Here is a 15,978-nt window from a genome sequence, read left to right on the forward strand (position 1 = left end):
GGGTAGACCTTTTCTAATTGATTCTAGATGAGCCAGGCCTGATATCTGTGTCTGGGAGGCTCCACCCTCACAAAGTAGGTAGCGCTTTCACTACAGAAAGGAGATATGAATGACCAAAATAAACAGTGTGACCACCAGCTTCCACTTACAGTCATCATGACTTCATGTATGAAATTTAAATGGTACCTTTGATAGCATACTCAGATTCTAAAGGAATCTTGGCCAGGGGAGGGGAGGGGGAAAAAAGAACACATACTAATTTTCTGCTGTGTTTCATGTTTTTTTAATCCTCTCTAATTGCATTGAGAGTCTAGAGAAAATTAGTGGGAGAAAAGATCATGGGCATGTGAATAACTTATTCCAATTTATTTTATTTTACTATTATCAGGTTATAAAGTACTTAAGGCCTCACCTGCTTTTATACGGGACATAAACCCATTTTTACTTCGTGGCGGCCCACTGCCTTGAAGAATTTAAAGAGGGTGCAGCTCAGAGAAAGAAGGGGGCAGGAAGAGAATTGCTTTAGAGACGCAGGGAACCACAAGGGGTGTGGGAGCCCCCTGCTCTATCATTAGCCTGACCCACAGCTGTTAACTCCACAGGGGGTCCTCTGCCACTGTCCCCAGATCCCACCCTACTTCAGACCAATTTGATAATGAATAAACAAAGCGCCAACAAAAGCAACTAACAGAATAGGATGGCAAAAAACGATCATCCTGCACCAAACAGATCTCTTTAATGCATTTGCTTTGACCTCTTCTTTTACAAGCACCCCAATGAAAATAAGCTAGAACAAAAGATGATTCGTTATGCACAGCCATAAAGAGCTCCAGGGCGCGCCGCATCCATAATTCATGATACACAGCCAGCCGCCATCAGCATCATTTATCCTTTCAATATTTTAAAGTGGTGAAAGGTTGCTGGATATTTTTAAAGTCACTGATTTCTACACGATCCTTCCAAATTGAGGAACAAATGGGGAACTTTACTCTTCTGCAAATGACATTACTTACAAACCTAAGACTACAAATCTACTAGAATTCACTTGGTTTCCATCATAGGGAGGGTGACTAAACAGCCCTAATAAAACTATTAAGCCAGCAGGCAACATATATCAGTTCTGTTGAAATTAATCTTATCAAATCACTTCTGCTTTCTGTTTTAAAAATAAACGCCCCAGTTTTCTTCTCACTGTGGTTAAAATCCATCCCACAGGGGCCTCCCTGGTGGCGCAAGTGGTTGAGAGTCCGCCTGCCGATGCAGGGGATACGGGTTCGTGCCCCGGTCTGGGAGGATCCCATATGCCGCGGAGCGGCTGGGCCCGTGAGCCATGGCCGCTGAGCCTGCGCGTCCGGAGCCTGCGCGTCCGGAGCCTGTGCTCCGCAACGGGGGAGGCCACAACAGTGAGAGGCCCGCATACCGCAAAAAAAAAAAAAATCCATCCCATCCCATACACCCAAATCAAAGAGACATGCCAGGAAAGTGAGGCCCCAAGAGGCACTTAGCTTGACAGGAAAGTGAGGCCCAGAGACGTACTTAGCTTGCCCAAGATCTCCCAGCCAGGCAGAGAGAACCTCATTAACATCCTGGACTGTTTCCTTCATTCCTAGGGACTTGCCTGGGGTCCCGTATCATATAACGTCTGAATGACCTCAGAGTGACCCCCTGACTCTATTCCCACTCCATTCACGTCCATCTTCCATGCCGCTGCCCTGAGTGGTCTTACAAAAGGTACACTTGACACTTCCCCCATTTGACCCTTCAATATGTCCTTCTCACCCTAGGGGAAAAAAAATCATCAAATCAAATAAAAATATTTTAGCTTTATATCATGCTGCCAAGAATTCTGCCAAGAATTTTAGCTTATCAGGTAGATAGGCTAAAAAGTATTGACATGGCATGTGCACTGATACGTAAAAGAACTGGCTCCTGCTAATCTGTACGACCCCCTTCCCCATCCCAGCTCCATCGCACTTCAGTGGACCTGGTGGTTTGCAGAAAGTCCTCTAGCATCACCTCCACTCAGCTAGAGACCTGCTCCCATCCATCCAACCCCACCCATGGGGCTCCAGAGAGCTCCCCTCCTCAGGCCTCTCCTGGCCCTTGGAGATCTTTTTTAACTTGGCACTTATTACATAGCACTGCAACTGTACATTTACTGTGTGCACCACTTCCCTAAACTGCAGCTTCCTGGGATCAAGGCCTATTCACCCCGGACCCCCCTATCGTCATTATAGATTCCCAGTTAACGCTTATAGTCCATCACTGCAGAGTTAAACACACGTCTTTTCACACGTTATTCCATTTTTCACTCAACCAACCACCCGTTTATGGCAGGTGGAAAGCTATCATCCTCCTGAGAGACAGTATAGGGTGGTGGCAGAGAACATAAGTTCTGGAGGACAGCCTGGGCCCTGCCACATGCTGCATGTACCCAACCAAGTTCCTCAGCCCTCCTGTTCCTCCCCTGGAAACAGGGATCATGAGCTAACATTTAGTGGGCTGGCCAAAAAGTTCATTCGGGTTTTTCGTAAACATCTTAAGGAAAACCCTGAACGAACTTTTTGGCCAACCCAATACTATGTGGTAAAAACTACTCTGGACCCTTGGCGTGCATGAATTCATTTAATACTCATAACATCTGAGGAGGCTGTGATAGCAAGACCGAATGCTTAGGAAGTGTTAGAATTATTTCTCCTCATTCACAGATGAAGAAACTGAGGGTCAGGGTGGCTTCCCAGAGATCCAGGTTTCTTTCCTCCCTAATCCACTGGCTTGGAAAGATAAAAGGTGTAAGGCCTCTTGCTCTGATGCTGCTTTAGCATAACACAAGAAAGCCGCATGGCAATATTCATCTCTAGCTATAGTTAAAGGGACATTTTTTCCAATATCACCCTCCACAGGAAACTATGTAGACTCCTTGGGATAAAGATCTGTCCCATTACAGAAATTAGCTAAGTCAGAGGAGTAGGAAGCAGAAAGGTATTCGTACTTTAAGTAGCACACACCCAGATTCCAAGCATCATCAAATTGCGCCCGGTGTGCACCTGAATCCTTAGAAGGCGAGAGAGCGTGCTTGTCGCCTGGATGCGAACAAAGGCACCGACACACCACTAGATTCTGCAAAAGCAAATATTTGTCTACAACCAGAGAACGAGGGTTCTTTTCTAACAAAGAACAATGCACACCATTCTAATTCCTGATTCTTTCTCCTGCTTGACAGCGGGCTCTGATTTCAATGGAAAGCCCCCCACGAATAAACATGTCTTGAATCCCAGATGGCAAAATAAATCAGAAGATTTATGGACTGTAAAAAGGGATGACATGAGTGATCCAACCTTCATGGAACACCTGGGGCCGGGGGTGCAGCAGCTTTTCAATTCCTGGAAACAGTCACCTGTTTTTTTTGGCTCAGCAAAAAAATTTTAACAGCCCTGGTAATCAACAAGACACCATCATTTGGGATGCTATTTGGGTGAGATTTTAATGCTGCACCCTGTCACACAGTCAAGGCTCAGCGGCAGCAACAGTTTTCAAGAAGTGGTTGAGAGGCTAACACAGACCCGATAAGCTCTGTGTGGTTACAGGAAAGCCTGGTCCAAGAGCCCCAAAGGCAAATTCCTGAAATGACCAACCAGAAAACTAGTGAATTTTCCTTCTCCCTACACCAAGAATAAAAAGATGGAAACAAGGTACTAGCTAGTGGAAATGCACATTACATTATACAGTAACCAGAGGGTGAGCATGTGTGTTTTTCTCGGGGAGGGGAGAAGGCATACATAGCCACAGAGGCTTAATGAAAGAAAGAAATTCAAAAGAACACCTGCCCCAAACTAGAGGGGGGCACAGCCAGGGCCATGCCACTCACTAGCCATCTGGGGGTGAGCAGTGTCAGCAAAGGGGACAGATGCATCCTCCTACAGGGGCTTTGCATCTCACTTTGTTTCTGTAACCTGGACACGAAATGGCCCAGCTCTCAGCAGACCAGTGAGCTGTTTGGGGCATCACAGCGTTCTAGAAAATTCCCATCTCTCTTTTTAGCTCTTCCCCATGTGATTCACCTGTAACAAGCCCCCTGAATCAAAGGCACCTCAGCTATGCCATGTCGATGTACAGCTAAGGTGAGTCAAGATCATCCCAGCCAATATTTGCTTCAATAACATGTTCAGAAAACGTGGCTTCCTCTTTGCCTCCATGCTCTCTGAACCAATTTGGACATTTACTATAAGGAGGAGGATTTTAAAGACCAAATACTTCACTGGACCCTGTGAACAATCTCTTTTCTCTAAGAACCTGACTGATCATGATTTTGTTTGCTTTAGGCAAAATACACAACTAAGTAGCTTTTAAACACACAAGCCACTCTACCAGGATTTAATTGTTTACTGTTCTTCCAGGTCAAACACATTTTAGTGGGCTGGGTTAGACCCATTCTTTATTCATGACACACACACAGAGAAGCAGACAGTTCAGATAATCTCTTAAATTTTGACCCCTACTGGTCCCAGGATAAAATATCCAGGGCACATCTGTGCATAACATACCAAGCTGAGGTCTAGAAAATACAATGGTGTGGAACTCTGGGGCTAGTTACAGGGCAGAAATGAAAACGGCCTCACTGGCACACGTGGACTGGCCTCTACATGACAGTTGGGATAGAAAGGCATGTTTCTACCAAGCAATGTTTTGAGCCAATGAGATACGGTTCATTATCAATTATTTTTCATTAATGTCTCCCATGGACACAACACTATTCATGCTGCCACTGTCTTATTTTGATCAGTGGTATATTTATCTGCAGACGTGCGAGATTTGTAATTATTGCTATGTCTAAACATTACATCATGTTATAATGGATGAATTAAGCTGGCAAATGCATAATTATGCTGCAAACAATGGTACTCCACTAGGCATCACAGAAGCCAATTAAAAAGATTACCCTTATTTTAAATGACAGAGTTAAGCTTTTATCATTCCCAAGCCCCTTTTTAAGTCCCACCATTTGACTCAGAGATGTCTTTTTCTAATTGCATCTCAACAGTGTCCTGAGCACAAAGAGGGGTCACCAACCCTGAAGGAAATAAAATTGAGTATTTCTCAAAATTCTGGAAGGTGGAAAAGTTAGCTTAAAATCTATAAAATAATCTGGAAAGAATCAAAGGTCTGTCAATATAGGACTAACTAAACAGTACATCCATTGGTAGAATATTATGCTATATGTGTATGTACACACACACAACAGGTTTATAACTGCTCATATGGAAACATCTCCACAATATCTTTTACGTACCAAAAGCAAGGTGCAGAGCAATGACTACAGCATGATCTCTTTCAGGTTAAAATATCTGCAAATACATGTTTTATTTTCCTTGAAAGCAATAACAAGAAACAGTTTACTGAGGAGAAAGGGGCCTCGGGGAGGGGGCTGAGAGGGGCTTTTGCTTTTGAATATACCATCCACGTACAGGTATTACTTTTTTATGGTCAGTAGATCTTATATGGGTAGAGAATTATGGTTCACTGTGTGATCCCTTCTGTTACTTCTCTGTATTTAGAAAAATAGTAATGGTATTTCATTCCCTCACAAAGGAAGCTATCAATACATTGTATCAAGTGAAATTTAAAACTTCAAAACATCATAAGTTTTTAAACATCGAAAAGGCAAAAACACCTTAAGGATGATGGGGGTCAGGGCAGGCCACCCCAAAATATGCCATTTTGAAATATTATTTTGAATTACAGTTAAACAGCCACTACAAGAAGGACACTCTGACCCTCCTTTGTCCCTCACCCCGCCCCCGAAAGTAGAGATATTCTTATTGCCAGAGGTAGGGAACTCAAGGTAGAGAAGGCTGTATAAACAAACTCTGCTTAGTTTCTTCATTAATTAGTACCCAAGCCTAAGTTTATCTTGTCAGTTCTTCACAAATTTATTGTTCCTTTGTCTAAAAGGTATATAAACAGCCTGCTTTCGTCAGTTCTTAGGTCCCCTATCTATAGCACCCCCATCCATATGAAATTAAATTTGTTTTTTTCCTCCTCTTAATCTGCCTTGTGTCAACTTAATTATTAGACCAGCCAAAAGAACCAAAATGGGTAGAGGGAAGTGTTCCCCTCTCTGACAGTTTGATAGTCAAAAGGTTATCATCTTTCATATATAAAGTGTTAATGTAAACTGAACTCTAGGATTATAGGAAGTCACTGTGATTAAAAAAAAATATCAATAAGACGATCCCAAAAGACATGATCAGACAATTCACAAAAGAAGCAACACAATTAGTCAACATTCATAGAGGAAAACATGCATGTTCCCTAATTAAAATTTGATCTATCAGTGATATATTGTTTTCCATTCATTGTTAGTGCATTTTTAAGATGATACCCAATGCTGAGGAAATGCAGTGAAATCATTCTTGCATCCTATGCAGGTAGCACAATGTTCCTCAAATGAAAAGCAACATAAGCACGTACTGAACCTTAGACATTCTTTGCCTTTGATCAATGAGTCTGTTTCTAGGATTACTGCCCAAATAAGAGCTTTTATAAAGAAGTACAGTCATCACAGAATTACTCATAACAACAAAACTTGAAACTACTCAAGTGTCTAATGTTTAAATAAACAAAGGTAAAAATTTCCTTGATGTACTATTATGCAAGCATTTATAATTACCGTGTAGGTACTAATAACATGAAACCATACTCATGGTAGCTTAGGTTAAAATTTTTTTAATTATTTATACAATATGATTATCACATTTTAATAAACCTAAACTTAAAGGGAAAAAAACTGAAAAGAAATAGAGCAAAATGTGTAATTATGTTAGATACCAACTCTGAGTATTTTTCTCCCCTTTATACTCCAAGTTTGTAAATGTATTAATAATGGGAAAAATGCATCTTGAAAAAAGGATAAGGTATTCACGAATAGGAATCACACTGTACTATACTCCTATGAAAAAAGACTTTTATCCATAAGCTTATCAGATTTCCAAATAGATCTTTAGACTTGTGCTTTCTGGAATAATGGTAGAAACAGCAGCAGCAGCAGCTAATACCTAAGGGACCCCTGCCATGCGTCAAGCATTGTTCAAAGCATTCTACTTGTATTAACTCAACATGCAGGGCCAGCCTATGAGACAGAAACTATTATGACATCCAAAGTCACACAGCTAACAAGTGGAACAGGGATTCAAACCCAGCAGAATCTCAAGAGCCCTTGCAAATAACCACTATATTATAATGCTTCCATTTTAAAATGCAACAGAAAATTCCAAGTGTTTCAAGTCAAAATATTAAGCAAATATAAACAAAACAAAGTTTTTTTAATATCTTGCACCTCCTAGGATTTCAACTAAAATGTAACTAAGTATATTTTGATAAATTGAGAAGCAGGGGAAGACAAACTCCAGTGGTGATATGATGAAAGGCACAAGAAAACGCCATCACAGCGTGGTAAGTGGAGTCCGAACAAATAAAGTGCATAAAATATGCTGTTCCATCGGTGCAAAATTAATTTAAAAAACAGTATTTGCAGTCAGTCTGTGGTGTCACAAGAAAGCCCAAAGTAAAGACAGGGAAACCTAGTCCACAATAAAATGCTAATTGTGTTACAGCTAAATTCGCCTTTATTGCAGGATCTGTTATGGTAAGATCTCAAGTCAGGAAAATCGATGTTCTGGATACATTCCTAGCGATCACAGAGGCATGCAGCCATCTGGCTGGGGGAGCAGCCAACGTGCGTGTTCTCTCTGGACTCAGACGCAGAGAACCGGACCAGGGCACGCTTAGCCGGGGATCACACAGGACAGGTGCCCTGTCAGCCCAACAGTAACTTGATCGTGAGTCTGAGCAAATCATCTGAAACCACCCTTCAGCTCTCTGAGCCGTAAATCCCCTCCATGGTCTCGACAGAGCCCTGCCTGATGGACAAGGAATGAGCTAGGACAGTGCTCCCAAAACTCTAGTTCATGGGCCAGCAGTGGCCACTGGCAAACTCTGACCAGTCCATAAGTGATACTTACCATCAAGAAGCCTCTTCTTTACGACAACTGCTAACTGCTTTTGTGCACACACACCCATCCCCAGGCACGGCCTGCTGATCTACCTGAACACCCTCCGCCTTTTTAAGAGACGTTCTAATTTGAAATACCCTTCCCCACTTCTCCATGCGATTGACGGGGACTGGAAATCACACTCAGTTGCAATGCAGCCCCTTCAGGAACCCCTCTCTGAGACCATACCTCTTGCTGGCACCTGACCATGACCTCTGCTGACCTCTGCGTGGGCAGGTCCCATGCCTTACCAGACCCTGTATGTCCAACACTGAGACAGTGAACAGCACGCAGTGACACAGAATGGACGTCTAGGAAAGAGGGGGACAGAGGTGAGTTTGCGTACCCTGGAGGGTAGTGGGCAACCTGACCCCGAAGGGCAGAGCAGGACAGTGGGGAGGGTCAGAGGGTCGGGGCTGAAATCCCAGAGTGTTCTAATTCTGGGGGACTCACTTAACTTTCTTTTTTTTTTTTTTTTTTTTTTTTTTTGCGGTACGCGGGCCTCTCACTGTTGTGGCCTCTCCGGTTGCGGAGCACAGGCTCCGGAAGCGCAGGCTCAGCGGCCATGGCTCACGGGCCCAGCCGCTCCGCGGCATGTGGGATCCTCCCAGACCGGGGCACGAACCCGTATCCCCTGCATCAGCAGGCGGACTCCCAACCACTGCGCCACCAGGGAAGCCCAACTAAACTTTCTGATACTCAATTTCTCCCCCCTGAAAGTCAGGACAATGACAATATCGACCCCCTAGGGTTGCTGGGGTGATTCAGTGAGATCACCCGTAAGAAGCACTTAGCACTGTCTCTAGAACATGACAGGAACTCAACAGTGTCACCGATTATCATATTTTCTCCCAACCCTATACCCTTAGAATGACTGATGTGATGATTAATACAATAATAACCTCTATGGCATGAAAAATAAGAATCTCATGGAAACAGTAATAAAGTTGATAAAACAACAGTACCCAGGAGAAATAGTTTTTGATTTTATATTTTCCTCCTCCATTACCTTTTTTTTTAAACATCCTCTTTTCAAAAAAAAAAAGAAAGAAAGAAAGAAAGGGAGGCGTGTTCTACTACCTCCAAGTTCACTACTAGTGTAACACAGTACAAATACAATGTTAAGATCACACGCTTCAGTTCAGGAGTGGGGAGGATCCAAGAAAATGAACTCTTTAATTCTCGCAACATTTAATATGCTAAGAAGAGAAAACCACCCCACAACAAAGGGTCCCTCAACAAAGCCATCTCTAAGTAGCAGCCGTATCTTTTTCATATGGCAGTACCCGATTTAATTTAGACTGTCTTTGGAGGCAGTGTTCATGCAGTCCTTGGGGTTCAGAAATCCCTGCTGATGGCAATCCCTCTCAAAACAGAAGCAAATCCATAAATGCCTCTGAAACATGTAAAAGATTCCTGAAGAGGAGGCATTTCCCTCCTCTTAAAAGGCTGATTTGTTTTGGAAGTTTTGAGAAATCCTCAGAAACAATGCCTTTTCCTTTTCCAGCATCCTCTCGAGATCTGCCTGAGATTTCTTGCAAACAAATGATCTGAACTGTAAATAACTGAAAAGAATGACTATGGCAAGCAAATTCAAAATTACACCTGATTTTTTCCCATATGACATTTTCTTCTAGAAAATCAAAAGCCAGTTTTTTCCAGTCATTCCTCAAACATACAATGAATTTCTCCATATATAGTCAGATTCCATATGTACAAGAGTCAACAATTACATCAACCAAAATCCCATCTCAGCTCCTCATGACCACGGCCAGGTATTTTATTTTATTCTCCTAAAAATCCCAGTTTGGTACAGACTTCTGTTTACAGAAGGTACTCAACAGTGACTGATGACAGCATCCGGCTCATAAACGTATGGTGCACTTGTCTGTCTAATCTGGTAGCAACCTAATTTTTTTTTTTTTTTTTTTTTTGCGGTACGTGGGCCTCTCACTGTTGTGGCCTCTCCCGTTGTGGAGCACAGGCTCCGGACGCGCAGGCTCAGCGGCCATGGTTCACAGGCTAAGCCGCTCCGCGGCATGTGGGATCTTCCCGGACCGGGGCACGAACCCATGTCCCCTGCATCAGCAGGTGGACTCTCAACCACTGCGCCACCAGGGAAGCCCAACAACCTAATTTTGAATCAATGCAACCGCATCCCCTTAACCCTCATACCTGCCTATGGCCTTGCCAATCATTCCAGAATTCTACTCAAAATCTATATGGGAAAAGAGCACTGTACAGAAGACAGTAATTACACAGTACTTATTTGTGCTTCTCTCCTACATGTCCTGTGTGTGTCAGCCCCCCATTAAGTCACATATGCACAGCACAGACCAGAAGTCTCCATGTCCTACTTCCTGTCCTCTCATCAACACTAAGGAAGAGGATTCTCAAGGCAGCTGTGCTAAAAGATGTTCATCAACGTGGCACCTCAAGGCCTAGCTTTAAAATCCCTCCTCAAGTCATGTCTTAGAAGGAAAGTTGCCACAAAGAGTCTGGCAAAAGAATTCCAGAACATTCGCCCCAGGAAGAAAGCCACCAACTTCATTGGCTCCTTCCCTCCTGAAGCACCTGACTTACAGTTGTGGCTGCATAGCACTGTGAGTACACTAAATGCCAGGGAACTGTTCACTGTAAAATGGTTCATTTCAAGCTTCATTCTAGATGCAAATGGGAACTGCTGTTCACGGTATTCAGATATTACTGATGTGGCCACATTGAGATATAGGTTTTGTTTCCATCACAGTAAGTTTATTGCAGTGGTGACAAGGAGACCTGTAACATGTTTTGCTAGGCTCGTGAGTGAAAACTGGATGTCACAAAACTTTTCATTATTAGAAATGATGAAGGAACAATATATTTTAGATCATCTGCCAAAATAGCAACGTACTTCCTACAATTTAACTTCCAGGGCCCTAAAGTAAATTGTTTGAAGAAACTGGAACCCAAAGATTACAGGTGGGGAATTTTTGAAGCAACTCCATATTCAAGTGGAGATCAAAGAATCCCAACTAAACAGAATTGTGAACTTACTAATATGACAACTGTCCTCTGAGCAAAAGTTCTCTTTAAAAGGGCTACCTTGAAGGTTATGACTCAAACATTGAGGAACTACGGTGACTGGCAGTGGAGGGAATCATAACATGTGAATTCTTTAAATAAAACTTTGACTTTAATTTTGCCTATGTTACTCATTAAAAAAAAAATCCTTTACATTAAAAGAAAACGGTTGGGCTACCCTAGTGGCGCAGTGGTTGAGAATCTGCCTGCCAATGCAGGGGACACGGGTTCGAGCCCTGGTCCAGGAAGATGCCACATGCTGCGGAGCAACTAGGCCCGTGAGCCACAACTACTGAGCCTGCGCGTCTGGAGCCTGTGCTCCGCAATAAGAGAGGCCGTGATAGTGAGAGGCCCGCACACCGTGATGAAGAGTGGCCCCCGCTTGCCACAACTAGAGAAAGCCCTCACACTGAAATGAAGACCCAACACAGCAAAAATAAATAAATAATTTTTTTTGAAAAAAAGGTTAATTTCATGTATGTGAATTTCACCTGGATAAAAAGGAGGAAGAAGCAAGAGCAGCAGGGCTAGACTGGGTAAGCACCCCACCCAAAAATCAGAAAGGCAGGCCCGAAACAGGGAACCCTCAAAGAGTAGTCTTGATACAACTTAACACAACAACTTACACAACTTAACACAACTTCCTTTCCTCCTCGCCCTTCTCCTAAACACCCTTGTGCACAGATTTGCAAAAGCGAAGGAAACAGCTGGGACAGCCCGGGTGCCTAGGACTGCCAGTCCACGGCAGGAAGTTTCTTCCTGAGACGGTAAAACAGGCTCCAGGCTCGCAAAGCCCATGCAAACCCACTGCAGTAACTCACCAGGACCCGAATGCCTCTCCCCTGCTCCCACGCTCCCCACTCCCACTTTCTTTCTCCTTCAGTATTCCTTGCCTTCTGTAAACCGACAGCTAAAGAGAAAGAAGTTTGCTGATGGTTTTTCGCTAATTTACTCTTTAAGAAACAAGGCATCACTATTCGCAGCTAAGAGATTAGGTCGAGGAAGGAAAAATGAGAAAATGTTTTCTTGCATTCTGCACCAAAACCAAAAATAACTGAAAATGTTTTCTCCTCCCTCTCCATGAATCAGTCAGGCCCGCTGACAGTGGTGTCTGGGAGCTGTTACCACAGAGTACAGCACACACGAACCATCGCTGCCTTCGTTCCGGCCAGCAACTCTTCTACGGTCTCCCCTGAACTCAAACCAGCAAGAAACCTGGAAGGAGCTTCTGGAAAGCAAGAGCACTTGGAAGAAGGCAAAACAGCTGGGACACACCAGGGAAAACACCTTCTCTCCTGCATCGCCACCATCGGACCTTCAGTCTCCTTACCATTTATACTTTCCCACTTCTTAAGGCCAATGTCAAGGAAGGGTAGGGGGCTAGTTAGAAAGAAAGAGCTATGACGTGGAACAGACTAAAGAAAAAAGAAATGAAGACAGCCTAAGAGACCTCTGGGACATTAAACGCAACAACATTCGCATTATAGGGGTCCCAGAAGGAAGAGAGAGAGAGAAAGGACCAGAGAAAATATTTGAAGAGATTATAGTCGAAAACTTCCCTAACATGGGAAAGGAAATAGCCACCCAAGTTTAGGAAGTGCAGAGAGTCCCGGGCAGGATAAACCCAAGGAGAAACAGGCCGAGACACATAGTACTCAAACTGACAAAAATTAAAAACAAAGAAAAAGTATTGAAAACAAGGGAAAAACAACAAATAACATACAAGGGAACTCCCATAAGGTTAACAGCTGATTTCTCAGCAGAAGCTCTACAAGCCAGAAGGGAGTGGCATGATATACTTAAAGTGATGAAAGGGAAGAACCTACAACCAAGATTACTCTACCAGGCAAGGATCTCATTCAGATTCTACAGAGAAATCAAAAGCTTTACAGACAAGCAAGAGCTACGAGAATTCAGCACCACCAAACCTGCTCTACAACAAATGCTAAAGGAACTTCTCTAAGTGGGAAACACAAGAGAAGAAAAGGACCTACAAAAACAATCCCAAATCAATTAAGAAAATGGTTAACAGGAACATGCATATCAATAATAACCTTGAATGTAAATGGATTAAATGCCCCAGCCAAAAAACACAGACGGGCTGAATGGATACAAAAACAAGACCCGTATATATGCTGTCTACAATAGACCCACTTCAGACCTAGGGACACATACAGACTGAAAGTGAGGGGATGGAAAAAGATATTCCATGAAAATGGAAATCAAAAGAAAGCTGGAGTTGCAATACTCATATCAGGTAAAATAGACTTTAAAATAAAGAATGTTACAACAGACAAGGAAGGGGACTTCCCCGGTGGCGCAGTGGTTAAGAACCTGCCTGCTAATGCAGCGGACACGGGTTCGAGCCCTGGTTCAGGAAGATCCCACATGCCGCAGAGCAACTAAGCCTGTGTGCCACAACTACTGAACCTGAGCTCTAGAGCCCACGAGCCACAACTACTGAGCCCACGTGCCACAACTACGGAAGCCCACACACTTAGAGCCCATGCTCTGCAACAAGAGAAGCCACTGCAATGAGAAACCCACGCACTGCAACAAAAAATAGCCCCCGCTCGCCGCAACTAGAGAAAGCCCACATAGAGCAACGAAGACCCAACACAGCCAGAAATAAATAAATAAATAAATTTATTTTAAAAAGAGACAAGGAAGGACACTACATAATGATCAAGGGATCTATCCAAGAAGAAGATATAACAATTATAAATATATATGCACCCACATAGGAGCACCTCGGTACATAAGGCAACTGCTAACAGCTATAAAAGAGGAAATCACAACAAGAGTGGGAGAGTTGAACACCTCACTTACACCAATGGACAGATCATCCAAACAGAAAATTAATGAGGAAAAACAAGCTTTAAATGACACAATAGACCAGATAAATTTAATTGATATTTATAAGACATTCCATCCAAAAATAGCAGATTACACTTTCTTCTCAAGTGCACATGGAACATTCTCCAGGATAGATCACATCTTGGGTCACAAATCAAGCCTCAGTAAATTTAAGAAAAGTGAAATCATTTCAAACATCTTTTCTAACCACAACACTATGCGATTAGAAATCAATTACAGGGGGAAAAACGTAAAAAATACAAACACATGGAGGCTAAACTATATGTTACTAAATAACCAAGAGATCACTGAAGAAATCAAAGAGGAAAGCAAAAAATACCTAGAGACAAATTACAACGAAAACACGATGATCCAAAACCTATGGGATGCAGCAAAAGCAGTGCTAAGAGGGAACTTTACAGCAATACAAGCCTACCTCAAGAAACAAGAAAAATCTCAAATAAAAAATCTAACCTTACATCTAAAGGAACTAGAGAAAGAAGAACAAACAAAACCCAGTTAGTAGAAGGAAAGAAATCATAAAGAACAGAGCAGAAATAAATGAAATAGAAACAAACAATAGCAAAGATCAAAAAAACTAAAAGCTGGTTCTTTGAGAAGATGAACAAAATTGATAAACCATTAGCCAGACTCACCAAGAAAGAGAGGGAGAGGACTCAACTCAATAAAATTAGAAATGAAAAAGGAGAAGTTACAACAGACACTGCAGACTGCAGACTGGCAAGCAACTCTATGCCAGTAAAATGGACAACCTGGAAGAAATAGACAAATTCTTAGAAAGGTATAACCTTCCAAGACTGAACCAGGAAGAAACAGAAAATATGAACAGACCAATCACAAGTAATGAACTAGAAACTGTGATTTAAAATCTTCCAACAAACAAAAGTCCAGGACCAGATGGCTTCACAGGTGAATTCTATCAAACATTTACAGAAGAGCTAACACCCATCCTTGTCAAACTCTTCCAAAAGATTGCAGAGGAAGGAACACTCCCAAACCCATTCTATGAGGCCACTAACATGCTGATACCAAAACCAGACAAAGATACTACAAAAAAAGAAAATTACAGACCAATATCACTGATGAATATAGATGCAAAAAATCCTCAACAAAATACTAGGAAACAGAATCCAACAACACGTTAAAAGGATCATACACCATGATCAAGTGGGATTTATCCCAGGGATGCAAGGATTCTTCAATATATGCAAATCAATCAATGTGATATACCATATTAACAAATTGAAGAATAAAAACCATGTGATCATCTCAATAGATGCAGAAAAAGCTTTTGACAAAATTCAACACCCATTTATGATAAAGACTCTCCAGAAACTGGGCATAGAGGGAACCTACCTCAACATAATAAAGGCCATATATGACAAACCCACAGCAAACATCATTCTCAATGGTAAAAAACTGAATGCATTTCCTCTAAGATCAGGAACAAGACAAGGATGTCCACTCTCACCACTATTATTCAACATAGTTTTGGAAGTCCTAGCCATGGCAATCAGAGAAGAAAAAGAAATAAAAGGAATACAAATTGGAAAAGAAGTAAAACTATCACTGTTTGCAGATGACATGATACTATACATAGAGAATCCTAAAGATGCCAGCAGACAACTATTAGAGCTAATCAATGAATTTGGTAAAGTAGCAGGATACAAAATTAATGCACAGAAATCTCTTTCATTCCTATACACTAATGATGAAAAATGTGAAAGAGAAATTAAGGAAAGACTCCCATTTACCATTGCAACAAAAAGAATAAAATACCAAGAATAAACCTACCTAGGGAGACAAAAGACCTGTATGCAGAAAACTATAAGACACTGATGAAAGAAATTAAAGATGATACAAACAGATGGAGAGATATACCATGTTCTTGGATTGGAAGAATCAATATTGTGAAAATGACTATACTACCCAAAGCAATCTACAGATAAATTACCAATGGCATTTTTTACAGAACTAGAGCAAAAAA

The 15,978-nt window shown here is 42.1% G+C and overlaps 1 protein-coding gene and 1 non-coding gene across 5 annotated transcripts in view; one reads left to right on the forward strand and one right to left on the reverse strand.

Moving 5' to 3' along the window:
• Positions 1-15,978, reverse strand: part of MFHAS1 (multifunctional ROCO family signaling regulator 1) — a 131,192-nt gene that overhangs the window by 104,647 nt on the left and 10,567 nt on the right. The gene's annotated exons all lie outside the window — the stretch shown is intronic.
• On the forward strand, positions 10,706-10,840 carry LOC132481401 (small nucleolar RNA SNORA1). Its single transcript, XR_009530822.1, has one exon. It is a non-coding gene; the product is annotated as a small nucleolar RNA SNORA1 (small nucleolar RNA).

This window comes from Mesoplodon densirostris, chromosome 20 (assembly GCF_025265405.1).
Source record: "Mesoplodon densirostris isolate mMesDen1 chromosome 20, mMesDen1 primary haplotype, whole genome shotgun sequence".
Lineage (NCBI taxonomy): Eukaryota > Metazoa > Chordata > Mammalia > Artiodactyla > Ziphiidae > Mesoplodon > Mesoplodon densirostris.